The sequence below is a fragment of the Oreochromis niloticus genome, linkage group LG12 (genome assembly GCF_001858045.2).
Source record: "Oreochromis niloticus isolate F11D_XX linkage group LG12, O_niloticus_UMD_NMBU, whole genome shotgun sequence".
NCBI classification, from domain to species: domain Eukaryota; kingdom Metazoa; phylum Chordata; class Actinopteri; order Cichliformes; family Cichlidae; genus Oreochromis; species Oreochromis niloticus.
This window is the reverse complement of record NC_031977.2, coordinates 29,338,033-29,364,360: the sequence shown is the minus strand read 5'-3', so window position 1 is coordinate 29,364,360 and position 26,328 is coordinate 29,338,033. Positions and strand designations below refer to the sequence as shown.

Genomic DNA, 26,328 nt, shown 5'->3' with positions numbered 1-26,328 from the left:
CCACTTTGCCAAGTTGCTCACAGGGGGTAGTGTGATCGCTGGGGTTTCTTCTAATATCATTCTAATATTCTAGGGTCTTTATCTTAGAATATAAAGCACATTGAGGCAATTGTTGTTGTGAATTGGTACAATATTATTAAAACTGAACAGTGCTCGCCGGTCCTCGCTAGTCAGCCTGCCTTTTCATTTCTGTTTTCATCTCATTGTTCGCTCCCTCTATGTGCGTGTGTGTGTGTGTCAATGTGCAACTTGGAGCATTTTCCCGCCCTGAAAGCAGCCACACCTGACAACGATCAAACTCACCTGCTGTTGATGAACCTTGTCAGGAACTCACTATTTAACAGAGAGGCTGAGCTTCAGCCAACATCAGATTGTTGAGTGACACAGTCAGTAAAACGCCGGCTCACTAAAGTAAACCTGTCTTTGGTCTTCATCTGTGAGAAGTTAACTAATCATCACGTCTCGTTTTGCCAGGAAACCTGTGAGGAGAGTGCAGAGAGAGCTGAGCACTATTTGTAAACACAGCATCAGGAATTGTTTATCACACCACGGATCAAGACAAGAATTCACTGCACGGAGTGTCACGAAGGCAACCGCTTTATTGGGAACTGTTTTTGCACATCATTGTTCACTGTCAATAAAATCAGTGTCGCCTATCAGGAAGTCCTGCATTTGGGTCCTGGTTTGGTTGATTCCTGTCACGGCTAAAGTATTTCTGGACCCAAATTGCAGATTTAGACAGTGTGTACTACAGTTAAGTGCTTTATGTGCTATGACACAAGAAAGGCAAAATGGGGAGGCAGAATCAGAGGCAAGATCTGCTCACCAATCTGTCTGGAGAGAAAAAATAGAGAAAACAGCCCATCCTGTCCAGACTCTGATAATTTCCTTGATTCCATACTTAACATGAATGTTACATTAGTTTTAGAATATTTTGTAGTAATTCCATTCTAAAAATTATAAAAGGAACAAACAACCTGACCTTAAAGAAAAGACTGGGTGGTTAAAGTGAGCAAATAAGCACAGGGCTCTACAAAGGTTTAAGGATTGCACATCAACATGATGTAACCTGTATCAAAAACCTGCAGCAGTAATTTTGTTTAGTGATCCACACGTTTGTGTTGTAATTTTGTGGACCATCATGAGTCAGTCCACTTGTGCTAGGCTTTCTCTGTTTTACAGGATAATTTTCAAAACAAGGCAGCAATATCACTGTTTTTAGGCCTCAGTAACACAGGTCCAGAGACTGGTTGGTGTCCCCCTGGCAGCCACAGCTCACTACAAAAAAAGTGCATTCCCTATGCACATTTCCTAGTAGTAGTGAAACTGTAAAAAGCACAACACAAACTAGAACCTCGAACCATTGCATTCAAAGAAACATTTGAGCCTTTTGAAACATGTTGGTCGTTTTAGGTTATTTTTTTAAAAAAAAGCTCTCTGATCAAAAACAAAAACGGTAACAAGTGGATTTTTATGAAGTATTAGCACTAATTGTCTACAAAGTGATGTATAGAAAATGAAACTTGTTTCGTCTTGATTCATTGTGATTGGTCCCAAAATGCTCCTGCATCATTATTTGTGTGTGGGCGATGGTCTTATGTTTACTTGTCTCTACGAGAACGAACCCTCCAAAGAAACCATTTTTCTCATTTAGTTTCAATGCCAATGAATTTGCTGCTGTTCTAAACTCAGTCATCTGTAAATGGAAACATTAAGTGACGCCCCCCTCCCCCTCCCACGACAACAGTTTCTGATAATGGAGAAAAGTGATCTGAAGACAGAAGATGAACTAGAAAGCAAAGAACACAGTTAATGAGCGGACAGAGAAAGGGAGTCAGCAATGCCTGAAGACTTAGAAGACAATTACACTTGATCAATAGCATGGTATAAACCCAAACAGTCCTGCCACTTTAGATTGGACATAGCCATCAAATCTGTGCTTGCAATGAAAGGAGCTGCAGACTTGTTTGCACCTGATGATTGAATGACCCCTGTCTGTGTCTCCCTGTGTGTCTGAAGGAAACCACTGAATACCAGTTAGTGAGCCAGTGGAAGAGGAGATATGTAGATGTGTGAAAGGTGGAAATAGGTAATACATTCCTGATAATAAAGAATCTGACTCATGATACTTCCATTCATTTATGAGCTTGACGTTTGTTGGGTTTTGATTTGATGTGACTCATCTTGCAGATGGAGCTCCAGACAGCAGGGTGGGAATGAAAAGTCAATGTGACACACTATTAAGCCCAGAAAAAGGATTCGGAGGGAGATTAGCTATGATTGTGTCTCTGTTGGTGGGAAGACCATTTATATTTTTTAAATAATTTGTGTAACTGTATTCCAGACTATAGACCCTTATGTACTGAATATATATCAGATATAACAAATGTACTTTCAGTCATTTTTTCTGAGACTTACATGGATGAGTAACTCTTATTTCTAAATCTATGTAAGTCTATCAGTGAATATTAGAAAGAGAAAAAACAAGCAGAAGAACATAAAATCATAAAGAGACTGATGTGAGGGCTCAAATTAAAAAAAAAAAAATGTTTGAACATTGGCTTGCTTGCTTCTATTCTTCTAGAAAGAAAACTGAACAAAAGAAGCCATTGACGCATACTAATGTTTAATGACAACAGAAAAAAAACACTAAATACCTATTCACCCCCCCCCCCCAAAACCAACCAAAATGCTTGCAGTGAATTACAGATATAATAACAAATAATAGTGGGTGTAATTATAGCCATAATTAGCTTGGCAACACATTTTGCAGCACATATTAATATTTACTTTATCACTTTGGTATTTCATGGCCTGTCAGTAATTAGATTTTCTGTCTTACATGATAGTCAGTTACTTAGGATGCACAACTCAATGACATTTGATCTAATTAAAATATTTATACTATGCAATCCAAAGAGAAATTTTACAACTTGAAAGTATTTGTGCATATTTTTTTACTGTTGTTTGTTATTTATTTCATCTAAGTTTGAATAAAAATAAAAATCTTCACCCTTCATTGTGCAGACTGACGTGTTTGTGTGTTCATCACAAAAAGAATTTATCTGATAAAAGTCAAATGATGTTCTGTGCATACCAAAAATCTGAGTTTAATGTCTAAACTTTTGAATCTGAATTTTGACATCACACCTATTTGTCAGCTCTTTTCCAATAAACAAGTGTAATGTCTAAACCTATCAGCATTGCACAAACACTGAAAATGAGATGGTTACACATTTTATACCCAGTAGTTAAAAATTTCAGTGGAAAATTTATTCATTTCATTGCAAGAATTTTCAAACAGGTAATTATTGTTTTTAACAAAAAAAAAAAGTCTGATGCAAATGATACAGTTTAAGGCACATTATTGTTTAATAAATCTGCCTGAAAGGGTTCTTGAGACATTTATGATACTCCCTTCCTTGCTCCTGTAAAATACATTTTACTTACTTACTTACCTCATGACAAAAAAGATGTAATATTTGAAGTTGATTCACAGTATTTAATTTTTATTTTTATAGTGTGGGCCCAAAGAGATGTCAGTGTAACTCAGGGGGGCCATCATCTTTTTTTGCGGTTAAAAGCTGGATTTTCCTGTTTGAGTCATTTATCAATTCTGTCACTAGTTAGCTAAGATAAACTAATGTAAGTCTATTAGCCCCAACCAACTAACCAACCACATGATGTCACGTTTCGTACTGAAAGAAGATGGCGCTAAAGAGGTTTTTAAAACTTTAATTATAAGCACTTATTTCTTAAATCCAGCTTCACAGACAATGTTACATCTATGCCAGTTTTTGAGAGCAGGACTCAGTGCTTAGCCTTTATATGTGTAGAATTTCATGCCCCTTTTAAAAAAGAATGGATGCCATGGCCAGCTCTGCTACACCAAAAGATGTGTAAGACCATAGACAACAACTTAAGTATATGTTGACTAAGAAGAATGGATGTCACTTAAGTTCATATGTGTGTCTGACAAGCAAATATACGGTAGACAAGCAAATACTTTTGGCAATATAGAGTATGTGTTAACAACACACTGTGAAAATACAAACAGACAGGTTCCAGCTGGCTGGTGGATCTGGCCCCCTAGACCACCATACCACCCACTTGTATTGTCATGAATGGAAAAATATAGTTTACAACATAATGCAAGCCATTGGTTGTTGGGAGTTCGTCAGAAAACACCATACCACCCTGAACACACCTTGTCTCGTTAGATCTCTGAAGCTAAGCACGGCTGGGCCTGGTTAGTACTTTGATCGGAAACCACCTGGGAATACCAAGTGCTGTATGCTTTGTGGTGCTTCTAGCTCGGGATGTAGAGCAGGTCATCTACTAATCGGAAGGCTGCTGGTTGGAGTCAGTCCAGTCTGCATGCCTAAGTATCTTTGGGCAAGATACTGAACCCCAAGTTGCTCTCAGATGCATGTGTCTGAATATTAATGTGTGTGAACGCTAGATAGAAAGCACTTCAGTGTAGCACAAAGTGCTTGTATAAATGAGTTAGTGAGGCATGTATAAAATGCTTTGAGTGCTCATGTAGAGTAGAAAAGCACTATATAAGAACCAGTCCATTTACCAAATGTATGGAGAAGACGAGAAACGGGTCGTGATTCACATGATCGAGGATGTGGTATTTGCAGTCATGGCTGCCAGTGCAACCAGTCTGCTAATGGTAATTGATGATGGGACAGCTGATGGAATTATCTGCTCAGGTTTAGCCAAATACTGCAAAAGTGATCGCATGGTGCTTCAGTGTAAATACACAGAGACCCAAAACATTCTGCAAAAGCAACCCAAGAGTTTCACACGGGAAATAAATGGGATTTTCATCAATAGCCATGTCACCACCTGATCTCAACCCAATAGATCATGCTTTTCAGTTATTAACTTTAAAACTAATCCAGAAGGCCCTAAAACAAGCAACAACTGAAAGTGGCTGCAGTAAAGGCCTGGCAATGGGGAAGCATCTGACAGACAGCATTTGGTAAGGTCAATGAGTTCTAAACTTTAGGCAGTCATTGGCTGCAAATGATTTTCATTCAGAAATGTAACAGTCCTTGTCCTTGTCTTTGAAAATTGGGAACTATCTATATGTCAGTGCTTGTAATTCCTAAACAATTCATACAAAGTCTTTGTAAAATTCCTTGAAATGAAATTGAAAGTCTCCAATTCAATAATATATTTGATTATTGTTCTGCCTTATTTAAGTTAAGCTCTATAATACAGTTTTTTCAACTGCCCTAGAGCTCCCTCTAGTGGCTGCTTTGTATTGTTTTGATTACTTTGGAAAAAGAGAAAAAATAGATGAAGCGGAAAATCCAAGATGGCTGAATGTAATGCCGATTGTTTTATGCTTATATGGACCTTAAAATGTTGTTGCTTTGGACGAGATTCGTCCGTAAGTATGAGTGATGACAAAATAATTATCGTCTCTTTGTTTTGCTTAAAAATTAGTATGATAATTTGCATGTTTAAGTGAGTATGAACGTTTTATCTTGTTAGCTTGCAGTAAGCGTGCAATAAGCTACTTTGCAGTTAGTTAGTTGGCTAACACAATATTTTGTATGTTTGAAGTTTTACAATGGTCAAAGAGAAGGCGATGGTCAGAGGCCATTCTTCAATAAATCAGCACAAAAACGAAAAGTCTGGTTATTGAAGCATCGTTATCTCGCTATACCTGGTGAAAACTAGGAAACTCAGGGCGAGAACAGCATAATTATTTAATTTGGTATACTAAAACTACAACAATGTGTGTTTATGTCCAACAAATGATTGACCTAACTGTACGTCATGTTATTCTCTGACAGTGTCGTTTTTCCCTCCAGTTTTCTCCATGCCTGTTCCCACTGAGTTAATAAGTCTTCCGCTATATTTATTCATGTTTCTCTATCGTTTCCTAGATTTGTATTTTCACGTGCAAGTAGTCCAGCTGTTTTCCAGTTAGCCTTTTTCGGATCTTTTATAGACCTTGCTTTTTCCAAGTCAGCATCCAACGACTAATAACAATATTTTTTGAGTATCCTTCATGACTACTTCTTGAATGCACTAATATTAATGCCGTTTCTGACCAATAATTTCACTCAAGTTTGAATTACTCAAGTTAAAGCTTCGATTACTGCCAGGGAATAGCTTTCTGAGGAGATTTCTTAGTACAGAGTATTCAGAAGAAATTGAAATTAAGTATCTTTTGTGCCAATCTGGCTGCTTTAAACTCTGAATAAAACAGAACTTTGAATGATGATTACTTAAACTAAAGCAGGGTTTTCATTGGCAACAGATCTGTGCTTTATTGAAACTGTTCAGTGAAGATAAGGTGAAGCTGTCAACTGGTGGGAGGCACACACAGTGTAAGAGACTGTGTTATATAAAATTTTGGCTTTATGCTAAATGATTGCATCTTCTGTTAGTACAAATCCTAGACAAAATGGTAAACAAACAATTTTGTATTCAGTGCATTCAAAAAGTCAATCTTAATCTTTTGAACTGGCACCCAACTTTGCTTCACTCAGCGGGTTTGCCTCATTTGATTAAGGCAAGCTGGTGTTTTTGTGTCAGTTAGGGTCCATTACTGAGACAGTGCTCCCTGTGACGACCTAAAACTCTTTCAAGCAACAGATTTTCAACAGCTATTTGCAAAAACAATTTGTGTAGGATACAGTGACTACAGTATGTCCAACTAGGGACATACCTAGTTTGACGCATTTGATGTTAATTAATAAGCTACAGCTTTTGTAAGGGAAAGACAACAGACTGTTACGTCTTACTAGTAGAGTGTTGGACATTTTGCCTTAAGAACTGCATAAGTTTTTTGTGGCATCGATTCAACATGCTGTTGGAAAAATTCCTCATATCCTTATTGATATGATAGCATCATGCAGTTGCTACAGATTTGTAGTCATGATGGATTGAGATCTAGTGACTACAAAGGCCATTTTAATTCAGTTCAATTGTATTTATACAGTGCCAAATCACAACAACAGTTGCCTCAAGGTGCTTTATATTATAAGGTAGACCCTACAATGATACATACAGAGACAAACCCAGCAATCATATGACCCCCTATGAGCAAGCACTCTGGCAACAGTGGGAAGGAAAAACTCCCTTTCAACAGGAAGAAACCTCCAGCAGAACCAGGCTTTGTGATGTGGTGTGTTGCCCTGCTGGAAGAGGCCATCAGAAGAAGGGTACACTTTAGTAATAAAAAAGAGATCAACATGGTCAGCCACATAGGGGACTGTGACCTATGTGGCCTAAAATGATGATGCTCAGTTGGTACTAAGAGGATCAAAGTATGCCAAGAAAATATCTTCCACACCATTAGACCACCATCAGCACCTAGCGTAGTAACAATTCATAATATGAAATGCCTTAATAAGAAAATGGTGTCCTGGTTTCAATATAATAAGTTATAATGTGAGCCAGTTGTAATGTAAAGACAATTATCACTCTACTATCATACAGTTTCTTGAGAGAAATATTGTAGGGAGGCCTAGAGAACCATTAAGAAGACTCTAAGATGGCATAGATCAATTGATTAATTTGAAAATTTTCCTCCAGAGGCACACTATTTGTATGCATACATATGCTCAAGTGTCATTGCTGCCGTTATTAACATACTCCAGTAGAGTGACTGCCACACTTGCAATGCCCATAGAAAAGTAAGTCTCTCAGCGGATGTGTTACATTTGACTCTTGACCAACAGAGATGTGCAATCCCCCTAAAAAAATGAAGATGACTTTTCTAAAGATTTATTTTTTATTTCTGTTCAGTGTTCATTAGCAGTTTGAGTACAGCCATGTATGACTGACTGTTCAGCATTTCTCTGAAGAAATATAATGGCCAAATTGTGATAATTAGCTTATGTAAAGCAAGCTTATTCATTAGTTTTGTTAGATGCAGTTGTGCTTACAGTGGTGACAGCCTTGTGCAAAGGCTGTGTGTATTCCTTGAGGATTTAATATTGGTATTTTTAAAGCTTCATTTTAAATATTTTAATGACTCTTTGCACTATAGTCTACCTAACTCTAGGGAGTACTGTTGTTAATGGGACATCATTACCACAGTGCTTTAAAAAAAATGTGGTGCAGGTCATCGACTCATCAGTGTTCCACTGCTCGATGAAACAAGCGCCTAATTAGTGCCTGAAATCCAATTCACCATAGATTGATGCATGACCTGCTGAACTAGGGACCAATTTAAGACAGGTTTGTGTGTTTTTGTTTACCTTAGCAGAAGATCTTGAAAGTAGATGTGTTCAATAGTAGAGAAACTGAATTACATTTAATTTTTGGCACTTTCACATGAGCACGACCTTCTCTAAATAAAAGACTTGATAGTGTAGTTAGCCTCAATAACTGGCTCTGTATAAAGCTTTGATAAGGTTTCTCTTCGGCTTTAAACCAGGGTAAACAAAATAATTTGGGTTAACCAACCCTTAAATAGCTTTGTAGATGTACAAGATGAGTAGTTTTGCAAGATGAGTGCACAGGTATTAAACTCAAGGCAATTTAAGATAAGGCCACTGACTTCTTTGTTCAGGTCGATAAGCAGAAGCTTGACAGGAAGAAGTAGTCTGCAAAGCCCAGGAGGGTTTCACGGTGTCAGGGTTGTGTGTTTGGGTTGCTGTACTTCGGGGCATGGAAGAGCTAACAACTGTGCTGTATAGTACATCTGTGGTGGCTGCCAGCTTCTCCGAGGTGACACGGAAAACAACGATCAATAGTCCAGCTTTCATGTGTCACTGGCACAATGCATGCATATACCTGTGTGAATGCACACATTTAACCACCATATATCATGCATGACCTGGTATCTCATCCATTTCTCTCTCACTTTTCTTGTTCATATCTCCCTTTCTGCTTTCTACAAGTTCCCTTCCCTCACATGACCATCCTGCTCTGAGCCTTTATTACTAGATTATTGATTGCCCCCCATTGCTTTTCTTCACTGTCCACTGCTGCTAGCTGTGTTGCACCAGTGTCTATATATAATAGCCCCACCCATTGGTTTTCATTTGGAAATGATATGTAGGTAGGTTCTGCTATCTTCCTAACAATCGGTAAGGCATAAAATTGACATAACAAAAAAAAAAATTAAGGTAACACATGGAGTATATAGGTAGAGAGAGGCAGGGAGAAATGATCGAGATAACAGTTGGCATCTCAGCAGATAAGCAGGTAAAATACAAATAAAAACAGTATTCATCCTTTAGAAAAATAAGAAGAAATGTAGTCAAATCTCACTGCACCTCGCTCTGTGCATTCGCTTGTTTGCTCACAACCAAACCTCAAATCTTTGTCACTCCAATGTCGTTTTCCCACATCACTAAAACTCAGGTGTGAATCCAGCTGACTTAACCTTGCCACAAGAATACACACAATGTGGTACGGAAAAACACAACATCTATCAAAACCAAGCCCTCTCTTTTTCCCTCCTAGTTGATTCCAACCACCCCCAGCTAAAGTGAAAGGTGGTGTCATCACAAAATATGACAGGAATAGTGATCCACAAAGGACCTAAGCCTCTCATTGCATCCATGACAGAAAGCACTGGGATGGTGGGCGTCAGAGAACGGGCTTTGTGAATACCTGATGAGTTCAACCACGGAGGTTCAATCAGGCCTGCAAGAGGAGAAGGAGAGGAAGGAGTGGTGGGAGGAAAGACTGCCTCATCCTAAAAGGTTTTCTCCCTCCTACCTCTCCCATTTCTCTCTCTGAATATCTCTTTTTCTCATCTTCCCATCCCTTTCACTCATTTATCTATCATTCTTCTTCTTTACAACCTCACAATTCTCTCGGTCGGCTTCCCTCTCTGAATTTCTCTGTCGCTCCATCACTCTGTGTCTCTTCATCCCCTGCTTGCCGCAGTCCCGAGAGGGCCACTTTAGCTAAACAAGGGATTTGAAGATCAGAGGCCAATCTTCTGTGAGAGGTAAACACAAGAGACTTCTGCTGTCCTTGGAATAGCCAAGATGACTAAGAATGAAGGTATCGACTGGGCACATTCAGTCAACTGCATGTTAAAGGGATTACTGCTGATATGAGTCATTGACAGTTCTTAATTGAAAACCAGCATGAGGGAAAATGACAGGGCAAAGGCAGCATGTGAATTCACAGTTCTGTGCTCCCAGTGATGCTGTTTTTCATTTCTTCCATTCAAATCATGACTATCGAATAATAAAAGTGAAAGCCAAAATGAAAGGAGAGAATAAAACCACAAGATGCCAGATCTCTAGAATGAAACTATGCCTTTTTCTACAATAGACACAGATTACGACTTCTTAAATATTGTATGTTTGTATTATAATTTAGTACATATGAATGCCAAACCAGTGAGTGGAGAAACCGAAACTTTGCTTTATGGAAGAAAAAAATATGAATTGTGAGAATTGGGGTTTAAATTTGGTTTTGAAAGTGATGAATAGATTATCTCATTTATATTTATTCATGTTTTTCACAACCTGAAATTTGAATTAGCTAATTATTGATGACTAGATTACTTGAGTGATCAAAAAGATATGGGCACATTAAACATTAATGTAGCAGTAGTTTCAGTCTAATGCGTTTATGGTGCCACTTTGACTTGGGGTCACATTAAATATTGAAAATTATAATAATCACGATATCATAACTTTGTCCTTCCCTGCAACTTTGAAAGTGTGCACATCTGTTTGGTGTACAACTCTTATCTCAGAGTCTATTGTTAAAACCAAAGACCAACAAAACTGCGCTTTTCACTGCTTCATTAAGAAGATGTGTCTTGACATTGTCAGTGATCCAAGATAACAACAAAAGCAGAACATAGCCCTTTGTTACAGTTACATAAGACTGCTCTGCTAAAAGGTTTGCTGTTATTAAAGGCACCGCATCCACCAATGCGCCAATGCCACAGTGTCATAGCGGGGCACGAGGGGCAACGTGATGCAAATGATCCCCGATGTAGCTACAAAGCCTGCATCATTTACTTACTTGTCTGTTCACCTGAGACTCATTCAAAGAAGAAATTGCCTTCTTTTAGTTTGATGTGAGAATATTTTTTTTTTAATCTAACAAGAACTGCGAAGGCAAACAGTCTACTGAGAATGTGACGCCGTTTTTATGAAGTGCACTAATGAGGTGAATGTTATTGATTTCTCTTATTAAAGGAGAAGGTTGATGTAAAGAGAAGCAGACAACAGTGAGAAACAAGTTTGATCTTTACGAATAAGTAGCTTGATTCAAAATGGACCGCATCAAATACATGCAGGTACATTTCAGTGTAGTCGGAACAGCATATTACAAATAAAAAAACATTATATCACAAAGACTATAAATACTAAAATTCACACCTAGGAGATTCCACAAAAAAGGTCTCTATTCACCTCCTGTATTTATTCAGAAGCCCGAGTGGACCCATGATGCAACACAGCACTCTTTCCTCCCATGTCTAACCCAAATCTGCTGAGATCCAAGAACTCTTAAGCAGTGGGTCTGCAGAACTGGGAGAGGTGTTGGCAAGTTGCAGACGAGGCTTCGAGATGGAATATACAAACCGAAATAAAGGCGGTGAACCACTGGAGCAGGTGTTAATTGGATACATCTGTGTACTGTTTCTTCTGCCTCTTGAGTGTTGGAGCAAGGAAACCACTGCCGCAGGAGGAGCAGTTGCAATGTGATGGCTGTGAACCGCAGCAGGGCGTTGATTATGCATCATCTTATCCTGGGGGAGACAGCGGCTGCAATAGGAAAAGGCTGTATTTAACCAAATGCTCTAAATGCAGTCCCAACGAGTTTGATATGCGTGCGTGCGTGCGTGTGTGTGTGTGTGTGTGTGTGTGTGTGTGTGTGTGTGTGTGTGTGGCATTGGGTTTTTGCATGGCTACATGTGTGCGTTCACATTTTTCTTCTAACCCTGACAAGGATCAGCCTTTGGACGGGGAAGCAGTTTTGAGAAAATCACATTATGAATGTGAAGTGCCGTCTCTGCATTTCCACTGATGTTTGCTGCCAGTCCTCTAGCTAATCATTTTTATCAGTTACCTGCCCAACTCGCAGTCCTCTCTGTTGAGCAGCAACCTGAAATGACAAACAGTTGCGGTCATAACGACTCTCCTATAGCAACCATTATTTCAGTTTAATAGCAGCACTCTCTCGTTATTGTATCATCCGATGTGCTGTAAGCAAGAATAATCAAAGTCACAGTGACTGTAAGGATGAAATCGATACTCACAGCTCACGAGCGCAAAGGGGATTGGGATTCACACATTCATTTTGTTCTGTTAATCACTGGGAATTTGTACGACAAAAAGGGCAACAACTAAATCCCATCAGAGGCCCCAGATGCCACATGTCATCCTTCAGGCTGTAGGAAATGGATGTGCTTCATTTCGCCACCCATAATATCTGCAGGGGCAACCACTTGACTCCCCAAAGGGCATGTGCTGGTGTATTAAAACTGTCCATCGTCACCATGCTCATATCTCCTGCTTTTCCCAGCGACCTACAAGGGGTCCAAGAGCCAAGGGACAAACAACGGTCATGCTGAGGAGCCCAATCTCACTCCACTCAACTATTGCTCATCTGCACAGCAAAAGTAGTTGTTTGAGTCAGTTGCCTGCGGAACAAAGTCAGAAACTTAGTGAAATTGCAATGACGAAGCAAGGGATTGAAGTCAAAGTATGTCAGAAGAAGATGTGAGAATTAGTTGCCTTTCTTAACAGAAACGGTACTTTTTTTTTCTCTCCCACAAGGTTTTTGACTTCATTAAAGTTCATGCTTAAGCATGAATATTACACTGATACTCCTATGCCAAATCTCTGTATTGGTGACAGCTGATTTCCTCCAAATAGCTGAGAGTATGAAACTATTTGAGCTGCCTCAGTCTGAGGGATGGAAAATATTAATCTGTGTAACTCACACATATGCCATTTTTGTGATAAGTTCGCCTGAATTTCCAGTGATTAGCAGGTCAATACTTAGCACTTGTGCATATAAAAATGTGGAAATAGAACTCGCAGTCCAGAAAAATATATAATTGATAGCATTGAAAGTACAAAATCAGTTCATGTTGTACAGAGGTGAAAGCAGCAAAGGAGGTAGTGTGCTTTGGAGGGTAAAAGAGCATGCATCACATAAACAAGACAGCCTTTCTGGCAGTGCATTCATTTTCAACTTTTAACAGCACGGTGCAACGAAAATGTTTGCTCATTCACCTCTATTGTTTATTCATGCAAGAGAGCATGCCTCGGGAATATTGAGGGGGTCATAAAAGCAACGAGACAAGCAAAAGAAACATCTTACACTGCATTAACATTAAGTGATAAATATGTACTTTTAAATACCGCCTGATTTTTATTAACAAATGTATTTTCAGTCATAAATGCACATCATAAACATCATTGCAGGGTGGTCCGCATACCACATCCTGATATACAGTAAACAGCCTCGTAAAAGCAAGTTATTTGTGTGTATTTATATCCAGTATTTTATTATTCAAATATTACGGGAAATCTTTGCTTTGTTTTTCCCCTTCTTATTTATACATAGCCCTTTGTTGTTGTTGTATGTTTTGTTTTTTTAATAATGTTTCCCAGGCAGTAATGGATAACATCTGATACTCATCTACAACTCTTGCAGCTGCCCTAAAAATGTCATTGCGGCACTACCATATCTCCCTAAGGGCCGGTATCCTTCCCTGATTCTGCACCAGTGAAAGCCTTGTCTTCGCTATGCCTACTCTCTCGTCTTTTCCATGCCTTCCTCACCCTTTTAACTTGTGCTGGGAGCTAAGGCCCTCTCATGCTTTAACCCCCCCTCCCAGTAAAAAAACAAAAAAAAAACACAGCACATATGATCAGACTGGTTTTTAAACAAAGGCTTCAAAATGATGCAACTTCTTTGAGTCGATGTCGCCTTTGTTGTTGATGCGGACGCCTCAGCTCTGCTTCTTGCTAGTCATGTATCATACCCTGCGAAGAGGAGGGCAGAAGTTGCAATTAAGAATTCAGCAGCAGTGAAGCAACGTTGGGACACGCCCACAAAGATTCACGGTGACATCCAAACTGAGATTTATACAAACATTGTCACTTTGAGCTTAGCGGCGGCAGCACTGTTTTTAAGAAACTCCTGTCTGAGCTGCGCCATGCCTGTTTTTAAAAATGACCTGATCAACATTACTCAAGGTCAATAAGCTTTTTCTAACAGCATCTTCCATCTTATTGTTTCCCTCCATTCCCTTTTTTTCCCTGCATCACCAGCTTCTGTTCTGATTACTGACAACTGCAGCATATCATGCTCTGCAGTCTGAGAGGAGTGAACCATTTAATTCCTCTGGTGGTGGCATCAGGATAGATTAACTAGTAGGAGTTCACCTTTAATCAAATTCACTTCTCAAGCACATTTCTACTGGTTTTTTTTTTAATTCTGTGAGGCACCACATTCCCTATTCCCCGAGGTGATAATGTGTATTTTTAGTAGAAAGTGAGTCTAACTATTGTTCTCAGAACAGGCTTGTGATGGACATAACTTAATGAGATACCAGCCTAGTTGTGAGGTTGAGTATTTTTTCCAGACAGTGCGTGAACTGGTCTCCAGCTTAGACCCAGTAGGATTCCAATTTATCCAGCACAGCTTGATGTCATTGTTCGATCAGCTTCATGACAAATGCGTCAAGGCTGAGTGACTCTGCCCTTCATCAAGATATACAGGAATAAAGTTGCCGCACACCCAGGGTTCTAGGTATGCCATGAATAGTGATTCTGTAGATAAACAAGCAAGTTCTGGTAATTCCAGTCACAACCAGCCTAGCTGGAATATAGCATTCTAAAGGAGAGATGGCAGAACAAGGTAAGGCAGAGAAAGAAGAAGTGCAGCTGCAAAATCACCTCTGTGGCCCTGATTTGTCTTCCAACCCATCTCTGTGGCTCCCTCAGGAGAATCTTGTGCCGCAGTCTCTACCCTGGTGTTTGTTCTTGCTTTGCTCTCCTTTTCTCCGTCTCTTCCTTTACCTCCCTTTATCCTCCCTTTCCTTTTATCCTTTCTCCCACTCTGCTTGTATTCATGTTGTCCCGATGCATACAGGGTTGAAAATGTGTGATTTTAGTGCATATGTGTTCCAAAGTTGGAGAAGATGGAATATTTAAAAACTGCCCACTAAGACTGAGGGGTTTTTTTCTTTCCTTTTTTTTTGGGGGGGGGGGGGGGGGGAGTTGGGAGGGGGAGATATTTGTTCAGTTCTTGATATGAAAGGTTTGCTAATTAGATTTTGAGAAAAAGGTGCAAGAAAGTACTGATTTTCAATTACTTCCAATATGAATCATTAGTCATCCAATTTGCTAATATTGGATTAGGTAGCAGCGTAATGCTGGTGTGAAAAATGAATACCTCCAGAGGCTTCCCCTGAAAGGGCACTCACATCAGCCAGTGCAGTTGTGAGCTCTTTCCTCCATGTGGTGCATTACAGGAGTGAATGGAATCTTAAAACTGTAAGAAAACAAAAACAAAGACTCTGTGTTAGTGATTTGTTGTGTGCTCGCTTAACCACTAGTCGGCATAAGCTGTCGGATTCATTGTATATTTTCATTTGCTGTGTTCACAGCACATAACTAATTTCCAGTTTCTCCATTCTGAAATGAAGAGCAGATTGAGCTTATCAGTGTGACCCAGATAAATGGCACACAAGTGTTGCAGAGGTTGGTCTTGTTTAATTCCAGTGAGTCATGGCCACTAAGAAAAATGCAGACATTATAAAGAAATAGATCAGGCTCAAAAGATGTCTGGCTCCCCTGAGAATTCACAGATAGCTGAGGAGAATCCTGTTAAGATCCTGGCAAATTACACTTTGAGCTAGCCTCGAGGAATGTGCTGCTCCAAAATAAGCAACGCCTTTCTTAGCACTGATTGAGGATACTTGAATTAGTGGCGATACAGCATAATGACTCTCACTCCAGGGGACTGAAAAGTACTTTGACTGTGATGCTAACCTGTCCTAATAGATCTCATTGCAAGGAATCCTTTCAAGCATGCAACTCAGATGAATGGAGTTCAGTGCAAACTTTGCTTAAGGGAAGCAACACTCCAGCAGTCGGGTATGTTGTTCTGTCGTCTTAGTTTGCTGTTATGTGAAGTGAAGAGAGTGTTCTTAAGGAGTTTTCCTTTGTTTGACTCGGGGGCAAATAACCTCTGACACTAATGATGATGTTACTGCAAGACTACAAAAGAAATGGTGCAAGCAAGTCATCTCCTCATCTGTGTACCCAAACTCCTACTGTTTGATCATAGTTCTGACTCAGCGACCAAATCTCTGACTGAATCCGAAAACTGTTTGTTACACCTGCCTGTCTCAGACAAAACTCAAAATGTAGACTTTTCAAATTATGCGGCATCTGTATTTGTTATATATTCATTTACTGCATAAAAAATAAGTTTCTTCAGTGACTGAAGTCTTCTCAAAGCTTTCTTAATTTATTAAGAATATAATAAATGAATAAATCTTCTAAAACGTGTTCATCTTTGAAACCCAAGAATGCTATTGTGCATTAAAGACAGAATTTTGTGTAACTGCTCAGTGTGTCTTTCTGCTTGTTTTCCACATTTTTGAAATATCTTAACTGTGCCATTTTCATTCCAACTTTATTTCACTTTCCACTGAGGTTACATGTTATATTTGAAATCATACCATTACCAAAGCCATGACAGGATCTACGTTACGGAATCACTACAGCTTTCTAGGATCCTGCTGCTGCGTGTGCTTTAGGCATGTGTCACAACAGTGGTTACTTTGTTAATTATTTAGTCCATTATTTCTTACACAGAGAGAGGAGATAGTTCAGGAGCAAACCATTAATCACAATTTACCTCTCTTCCACTGAGATGGGTGAGCTGTCACACACAGAGGTAAATTATCTACATACAATAGAGATCCTCAGGTTTAGTAGCCTTGACTTCTGCAGAACTGTCAGACTTCTCTTATTTACTTTCCTTTTAGTAAGTCTAAATCATTTCCTGAAGAAATGTTTAAGTTTACTATTTTTTCTGTTTAAATTCAGTAGTAGGAAACATCAGTCTTCTATTTGTTAGAATATATCAGTATGGATAGATGTTTAAGATATTCTGATCTCTCAAATATTTAATTCTACTTTATCTTAACAGTTTTTTCTGTAGCCGTTTAACATAATTTCAAATGTTGAGGCCTATAATACACTCTAGCTCCTAAACCCTGTATTTGAAATCTAAACTATTCTCCGCTAAGAACGACCCCCATTGGGGAGTTGACGGACAACACGGCACACTGCATTATACTCTGTGATTAGGTTAGACTGCAGACTACGGGAGGCAGTTAATTTTCAGCAGAGCTTCAGCATCATCTACCTCAGCTGCATATTTATTTGAATAAGCCAGGACCACTGAGCAGCACGCAACACACCAGCGACAGAGGTGTGATAATGAAAGTAAAACAGTGGTTGATAATTCTTGCGAATTGTTCCTGATCCCACCGGTGCCTACTCCACTAAAGCTCCCCACTAACTTGCTCGTCAAGGCTAATGTAATGTACCAAGCAAAGAAGAACACAATCTGTCTCGGGACTGTTGGCACAGTTTTCTGCAGTATGAGTAAATATCACTTGAAACTGGTGAGGTTTGAGGCGCAGCTGCTCTGTTGACAGCACGGGTACAACAAGAGAGGTGCAATGTTCCACCTCTGTGTTACCAGATGTTGAAAAGTGAAGAAGTACAGTAGTTATTTAAAGCCCCATTAAGTCTCCACTCAGACTATGAGCATGTTTTTAGATCATCTTTTTTTTCTTTTAGAGTTCACCGTGGGTGTCTAATGATTTCATCGCAAAAACATCCTTTTTCAAATATGTGAGGAAAGTGAGTAAAAAGGTATAAAATCTTGCAACAGCGTTGGAAAGGTATTGATTTGAGGCAATTAACACAATTTCTAGCGATGCATGGTTGAACATCAGCACGGCATTATATTTAGCAACCAAAATGTCACATTTGAATATTCCAACGCGCAGATGGGTCAGCTCGAGAGGGGAGAAAGTACTTTACATTTTTCATATGTTACATGTCAACAGCAGTGCCCGACGATGGTGGGAAACTCAGATTGCATATCCTGAGCATGTTATCATTAATCAAAGCGAAAATAACATTTCTGTCTGCATAAACACCCCCGTCAGTACATTTTATGGTCATTTAATCTGATGGTTTTATACTAGTAGCACACTTTATTGCATTTCCCTTGTGTCGCTGTGACTTGTAACTGTAAATTACAAACAAAACTCCAGTTATTCAGGTGTTTCTTTTAGCTTATAATGTGTCTACATTTGTACATCCATCCATCCATCCATCCATTCGCTTCCACTTATCCTTTTCAGGGTCGGGCGCTGCAGCGTATCCCAGTTGTCATAGGGCAAGAAGCGGGGTACACCCTGGACAGGTTGCCAGTCTGTCGCGGGCTAACACACAGAGACAGATAACCATTCGCACTCACATTCACTCCCACATTCACACCTATGGGCAATTTAGATTGATCAATTAACCTATCCCCACTAACTGCATGTCTTTGGACTGTGAGAGGAAGCTGGAGTACCCCAAACGCCACACAGAAAGACCCTGGCCTGATGGTAGAATTGAACTCAGGACCTTCTTGCTGTGCGGCAACAGTGCTAACCACCGTGCCTACATTTGTACAGTTTATATTACATGGGTGTCGTTGAGTTGGAAAACCTAAACATACTGATTTCTTTGAAATCTCTTTTTTGTGATATGTTGTAGATTTTTAGTGAGTATAGTCAGATTTTCTGTATTGTTTGCACTTTTTTCTGCTCATGCATGGCTTCATTGGTTTTGCCAGTCGACAGCACTGCAAACAAAGTCTGTTTGCTGATGCCTCTTTTTTTCTTCTGTGCCCCAACTATTTTAAACTAAGAGGCTTTCTTGGACTATTTTGTGTAATATTGAGTACAAAGAACTTTTGTTGCAAATTGTTGAAACTAAGTACCCGAATGTAAAAAAATACCTAACAAAGCTAAAGCAAAGTGCTGAATTTAGGTTACCTCTCTCAGTTTCTAGGACTAACACTATTAGTTTCCTGCTACCTTAGAAAAGTGATGTTGCCGGTCTGACAGCAATTATCAGACACGCTGGTGTTGCATCTGAAAGTTGCACTGGCTCAGCACCCAGGGGTGTCTAAGTTGGAGAGTCACATTTTTTTCAGGTTTCAGATTTTACACAAGTTGTGTCAAATAAAAGTAAGCACAGTAATTAAGAAGACCCAGAATGATTACCATACGCCGGTAAGACACTTGTTCATTCTTAATGTTTTTATCAATAACCGGTCATTGTAATAGCCTTGGTAAAATGGTTTCACTTTACATCTGTGGATCACTGTGTGTGTGTGTGTGTGTGTGTGTGTGTGTGTGCTGTGAGTGAGAGGTGTGGACACTGGGAATGAAAAGGATCCGGTTTGATAATGGGTTGAGAATGACACCTCGACTCCCCAGAGAGTCTGTCAAAATAGCCGCTTTATACTCAGACCTGCACACGCACTCATGCACGCACACACACTGAAAGAGACACGGCGTCCCTTGCTCTGGAAGGAAGTCATTAAAACGGCAATCAGTGTTTCTTAATTACTAGGCATTGCACAGCGATATTTGGTCTGAGGGGGCCAAGGGACAATTCTTAAACGTTCAGCTCTATTTCAGTCAATTATGAGGGCCGAGTGTTAAAGACCGGCTCCTCCATTTCCATTCTGTTCAAAAACAGACTTAATGAAATTGCCCGGCTATCCGAAAGCCTTGGCCTTGTTAAGTTCAAATACAATCAACATTGGAACCTAACTTTAATTTGTGCGACGGCTTGCTTTAATTTTCTCCCACAAAATTGGCATCAACTGTAGTTTGCTTTCTAAACAGGTCTGAGGTACTCTGGGCCAGCTTCGAAATGAGATAAGTGTGAATGTTTAAGTTTCATATGGTAAATATAGTCTTCCTTAATACATGAAACAAGAATTGCATTCTTGCAGAGGAAGAGGAATAAGTCTAGCGTTCACTTGCAATTCAATGAGCCAGTTTGATTGATTATAGCCTGAGGGATAGCTGGATAATTAGCAGACATGTTTTAAATATGGAGATTGTTCAGTGTTGCCTCTGTCTATGTTTCTTTATTTACATCTATTAAAAACCTGAGGGTTTGGGGGTTTGGGTTGTTTTTTGGGGGGGGGGGGGGGGGTTTGCTTTTTTATAGTGGCCACAAAGAAAAATGTGATTTCACAGAGACAGCACGTGCTGACAGTCAAGGACATGTAGGCAGACTTTGTCCACGTCTCTATATCACATCCAGCCACTTGGTCTGCATCAACAGGCGCAGTAGGAAGTGTGCCCATCCACACAGTACTTACATTCTGATTAGTGGTGGCACTTTCCGGGAGTGCCAGAGAAGACAGCTTGGAGGGTTTGTTTGGAATAAATGCTCCTCTCCAGGACCAGAGGTTAAAAACCAATCCAGAGAGCCACAAATATTCTCAGAGTGAGTTTGATCTTCATTGACAGAAGAGATTTAGATCGCTGCCTCAAGTCTCAAGTGCATGGGAGACAAGGATGACCTCACTGGTGTAAGAATCAGCATTTTAATTGTCAGGCAGGCAGGCAAATCAAAGCAGCTATTCTTCTTTACCTTTATTTCAAGCCAGACACATTACAGCTGTCACTTGGTATCCATTATAATCAATATTTTTAATAAATAGTTTTCATCATATACTACTTTTAGTTGTTTGGGTTTTTTTGTTAATTTAAGACCTAGTGTTTTCACACACTCTTTAAACTCATTTTTTTCTATTTATATTATTTTGTTTCATTCTTCTCAATCTTAACAGCTTGGTCCACAAGATATCATCATAATAAGGCAGATTCAAAGCAGTCCAAAACTCCAATGATGCTGAAATTTACATGGATCAGTAAAAGCAACAGTCAAAAATCTGGCAGGTCATACACAGAAATTACAAGAAAACAGCTAGAATGCTAAACTAAAAGTACAAAGGCACAAATGGAAGCAGTGGAGTAAATGTACCCGTTGAGTAATTGGATAATTGAACACAGGCTTTGCCGAGAACTGACAAGAAACAAAGGATGAAGTAGAACTAATGGCAGTAAAAGAAGGTGAGCAATTTCAAAACTCACATCCCCACTCCCCGCCACCACATGAACATCCCTCGGGTTGGAGATCATTGGGTTACAGCACCATAGCTAAAGTGTAAACATTTGATTTATTGAGGCAAAACATCACAGTTTTAGAGAAAAGCTTGACCTAAGGAGACCTCAAAAAAGCTTTGAACCTCTCAGTTCAGCTCTTAGTTTCAGCTTTGCCGCCTGTTGTATTTTGAGTGGTGTTGCTAGAAGTACCCCATGTCTCAGCTTGTTTACTCTCTTTTTAGTTGCCTTGGATTAGACTGAGCACCAGCCAGTCACTGTCTGTTCCCGGCATGAGGCCGTTTTCACAAAAAAGAAGAAGAAAAAAACAGCATCTCAGCATCTGGACTCCTCTGGAGATGAATACATGAATGTCCAAATACCCCGGTCAAAAAATGCTGGAAGTCAGCTCTGTTTTCTTGCACATTAGGCAAGGTCAAGGTGTATCCTCACGAGGCAGAATGAATCCTGAAATTCAACAATAGCACTAATAAGGCTGGAGCTAACCCAAGGAGAATGGGGGCTTTTGAAAAAAACTGATAAATGCCTATCAAGAAGTTGCTGAATTATTTATCATCCCTGCTCTGCCGTCAATTTGTTTCTGCCATTTGGTTTTGCTGTAAATAAAATCTGTTTGAGCCAGAAATGGAATTCGGATGAATAGCCCACTATATAAGAAGAGAGGGATTAGAGCTTTCTTTTGTTTGACTAAGAGTTTTGTGCAACATTACCAAAGCCCCTTGGCAAATAGAATCATCTCCCAATGAGCAATTGGCAAACAGCATAGGCTTTGCGAGATTTAATTACGTCTAATTGTGTCTGTTGCAGTGAGGTCCCATCAATCAGTCTGAGCTATTTTCTGTTTCTTTTGCATTTTTAAATAGACAGAATTCTGATTCTTTAATAATGATGAGAGGATGGGAGTGGGGGGGGGGGATTGTTGCTTATATAAGATGTTACAGCTTATACTCCGCACATCAAGGCAGTCCTAGCTTTGGGTGAGTGTGCCATTGATGTTGTTGTGTTTGATCACTAACTTCCATCTCTAGGATTTGGTATGATGCAACAACCAAGAAAGCACAACGCTGCAGCATATGGCTTTAAGAGTGGCATGATAGCAAAAGCAAACATAGCGGCATCTGCCCTCCGCACTGTTATCTGCAAACCTGTCTCACGGCCTTTGCTGTCCACACATCTCTGTGTCATCTGTGTCCACCCATGAATGATGTTCCCTTGCACTCAGCTCCCCCAGCCCACCCTCACCGTAAGATTAGTTCCACCTCCTCTCACCTGCTGAAGTGTTCTTCTTAAGGGCTTAGGCTGCTTTATCTCCTCTCTGTTTATATTTACCTGGATATATTTGTGAGAGCGTGGGGTGTGCTGACCTGTCAGCATTTGTTATTAAATCCTGCAGCTGCTCATTTCAAGAATCTCCAGCATATTGTCATTCTTGATGATGGATCAACAACAAATGGCCGCTAAAGTGGCACTAATAAATTGAAAATCCGTTGCAAGTAGGACTTTTATTCTACATGATTTTCCAGTGTTGCAGAGGCTGAATGTAGTAATTTTAACAGAGACCAGAGACCTGAAGCTTGGTGAGAAAAAAATATTGTGTGTCATGACGTGGCACAAAAGTAACACACCAGGTTCAAGTCATCTTACATGTTAATACTTTGCATTTTCTGTTTTGTTAATATTTGTGCAAAGGTGAACACTCTAACCTTGGCATTAACTTCAATCTCTAACCTCAGCCTATTTTAACCATAACTATTTTCCAGGATCACTCGTGTAGATATTTTCAAGTAAACAGAACATGTTATAGCTCTTTAAACATGGTGTTGACTGGCATGATGTTCTGAGTACTGAGTAATGGTTACTAATATATTATTATATTCATTACTCATGGGTTGGACACTGTTTCGAACTCTGCATTCAGTATGATTTTAACTACACACCTTACCTCAAAGATGCCTTTGTTGCAGGGGTATCTGAGTAAGATGGCAATCCATGATGACAAACACAGCAGCCGAATGTTCATACCACTGGCAATAAAGCTTAACTTCTGAATGAGAGAGGACCGATGATACAACAGATGATATATAAAAGATAGAATTAGTCACTATGTCTGAAAAGTGAAGTAAATGACAAGCAAGCTAAAAAAGCAAGTCAGCCTACTTCTCAGTCAAATTTATTACCTCGGTAAACCCTTTCATCATGGGTTCATGGTCTCCAATGTATAGGTGGATGCTGCACCAAATGTTATAATAATGTACGGAACTTTTGTAAAACTAGAAAAAGTGAAGGTATTAGCCAAGTCAGTGAGATTCAGTCTCTGAATTTATGGGATTGTTTTGGCATCAATTATGAAATGTTTGGGGATTCTTTTGTAAAGAATCAGACTCATGTTAGTCTGTCAGTAGAAGTCTTAGCTAGCTGTAAGAGATTTTCTTATGTTTTGTTTTACACCCAGCGAGCATTTTTCACTTTATTACATCCTCGCTATGAACCAGCAAGCAATTACAGACATGCAGGCAGCTCAGCCCCCTGCCAACCCCCATGTAACTATACTCAAGAGTGGGTATGAAAATTCACTTGTCATTTCTTCTCTTTTTCACAGCCTCTAAATAAAATGTGCTTTTCCACAGACTAGTTTCAACTTCAATCTTTTGCATAACAAATGTTCTTCCATCACATGTCTGCATGTGTTGTGTGGAAGCGGCATCTCAGATGTACTACTTTTATTGCTGTAGCTACACTACTTGTCATTGGACCCCTGAGCAGCTCCCGCGGTCTAATGATACTAGCATACTTATCCTGTCATAATTCCAGTTACTGACATTAGAAAACAAAGCAGCAGAGAATAGTTCCTAAGACAACTCGTGCAGCCATTACTTTCATGTTTCGTGTGTAGGGGGGGGAAATGATCTGCTACGGAAACTGATGGCCAGCGTGATATTTCAAAAGGTTACGCTGCATCTTGCTCAGCGATTGTTTTCCACAGATTTATATTTGTTTAAAGGGGGGTTGTGGTTGTCAGCGATAACAAATGCACTGACAAATAACTGGGCAGCGTGCCATTTGGAATTCATTTACCCAGACAAGGTAGAGATAAAGGCACCACCCTGACTGTCTGCAAGCGACACTTCGTAAATCAGAGAACAGCGTAGATGAATTACACTAGTGAGAAAGTCTCTCTGCTGAAGGACAACAGCAGTGTGTCTATTTACAAGCAGCTGGCCTACAGCATAGGTCAGCTCTCACTCCTTCTCTCTTTGCCCTTTTGAAAATGGTACACCAGGCCACAATGCAAAGAGTAATGAAAGACAGAACACAAGTTCAGAGTGTCATTTGAGCTGTTTCAAAGCCATGAACCGTGAGACAGTATTTCAGTGGCTGCATCCGGACACTCCCTATCTTGTGATCAATCAGTCAGAACTCTTAAATAAAAAGGTAATAAAGTATCAAAGAGTCGCTTTACCTTATGTCTTAATGATTAATAAATTATTAAAATTAAACTAATTATTGTGATTTGTTTTACATCAGTGACATGAATATGTATGACTAAGCAGTAGTTGGCTTTTTTTGCCTTACATTTTGCCACTTTGTGTGTAGTTTAAACAAATCTGGTTTTAAAAGCCAAATGAGCATCTATAAAGTGGAATAAGTGTCTTTTTTGTACAGAGTAGATGATGTGTACACCTTAAACAGATTGTTTTAGCATTTCCACATATGTTTGTGTATTTTTAGTCTTTGTTTTAGTCTGATCAGTGTAGATTTTATACATTTTCCATAATAGAAGTTACTATTAAACACTGATCACTGTCTTGACATTGATTAGTTCAAGCTTTTAATAAATCTAACCTAAAATATACCCTAAAATGACACTCTAACTGATAATATACATGAATTATCATTGTCTTTCTTCAGCTCCACTGGTACATAATATATCAGTTAAAAGAATAAAGAATAAACACTGAAGGAGGGACAGAAAGACACGATGGATTCATATCTTTCCCCACTTTGTGCCTATATTATGCATTCAGTCCAATATTTAACCATGCCACAAAAAGCTCAAATGTGCTGAGATATGCAAAAGCTCCTACACGGCTTTTAATATTTGTGACATGATTTATTTCAAAAGAAATGTTCAGAGGAGACATAAGAAATAAAATGCTATTTTTATGCAAAATGGTTACACTGCTGCTGTTGTGGAGATCTTCTTATCTTTTATCATTTTGGCACCACTTTGTAGTCACTGCACATTATTAGTAAACAGAACATGTAGTAATGTATTATTCAAAGTAACCATACCATCGCCGTTTACAGAAGCTGATTCAGTTTGACACAGAAGAGCAAATGGTTACACAGCTTGTCAATACATGATTTTAAAGTCAGTGGCAAATTACTTAGTCTTGCAATGTTTCCTGGCCCTTTTTCTGTATTTCATAATTGCTGACAAGTTCCACATCATGTTTTATGTTAAAACTAGCAGAGGAGTGAAATCAGATTTTCTCCAATGAATGGATCGATTGAGGGTCAGCAGGAACTTGGCAGAGACTGTCGACTGAAAAGCCATGCATACTTCACTGGACAGTGGGGTTAGTGTTGTTTTCACCCTGTGAAATATATGCTTGTTTATGTGTCATCATGTGTTCCTGGAGACATCAGGAACTACCAAGAGAAGTGATCTTGACAGGCATTTATTACCTTTGCCACGGAGGTTATGCTTTCAGTAGTGTTTGCGTATGTGCGTGTCACTGGGTCTGTAAACACAATAGCTCAAAAAGTTTTGAAAGAATTCTGATAAAACTTTGTAAGAATATAGAGTGGGATGATAAAAACAATCCATTTAATGTTGGCATATGTACAACAAGGTTCTCAAGGTCAGCTTAATGATTTATTGGTTTTAAAATTGAAAAGAAAATGTAAATTTAAAAACTATGATTCTTACAAGTGTGGCGTGTATTTTCAACATATACAAAGTACCCTATAAAGATTGAAAAAATCATGTCCCATTTGACCCCCGACCTCTCCTTCAATAGATTAATCTAAAGGTCAAAGTGATAATAATGCCAGATAGAGCTATTTAAAACAATGTTTCTTATTGCCATTGCTTGTACTGACAACATATAGGCACACATATGTCA

The 26,328-nt window shown here is 39.3% G+C and overlaps 1 long non-coding RNA gene across 1 annotated transcript; it reads left to right on the top strand.

Moving 5' to 3' along the window:
* Nucleotides 1-342: 342 nt before the first annotated feature.
* LOC109204393 (uncharacterized) lies at nucleotides 343-2,689 on the top strand. The gene is made up of 2 exons (XR_002063900.2): nucleotides 343-2,089; nucleotides 2,191-2,689. It is a non-coding gene; the product is annotated as an uncharacterized LOC109204393 (long non-coding RNA).
* Nucleotides 2,690-26,328: the final 23,639 nt, after the last annotated feature.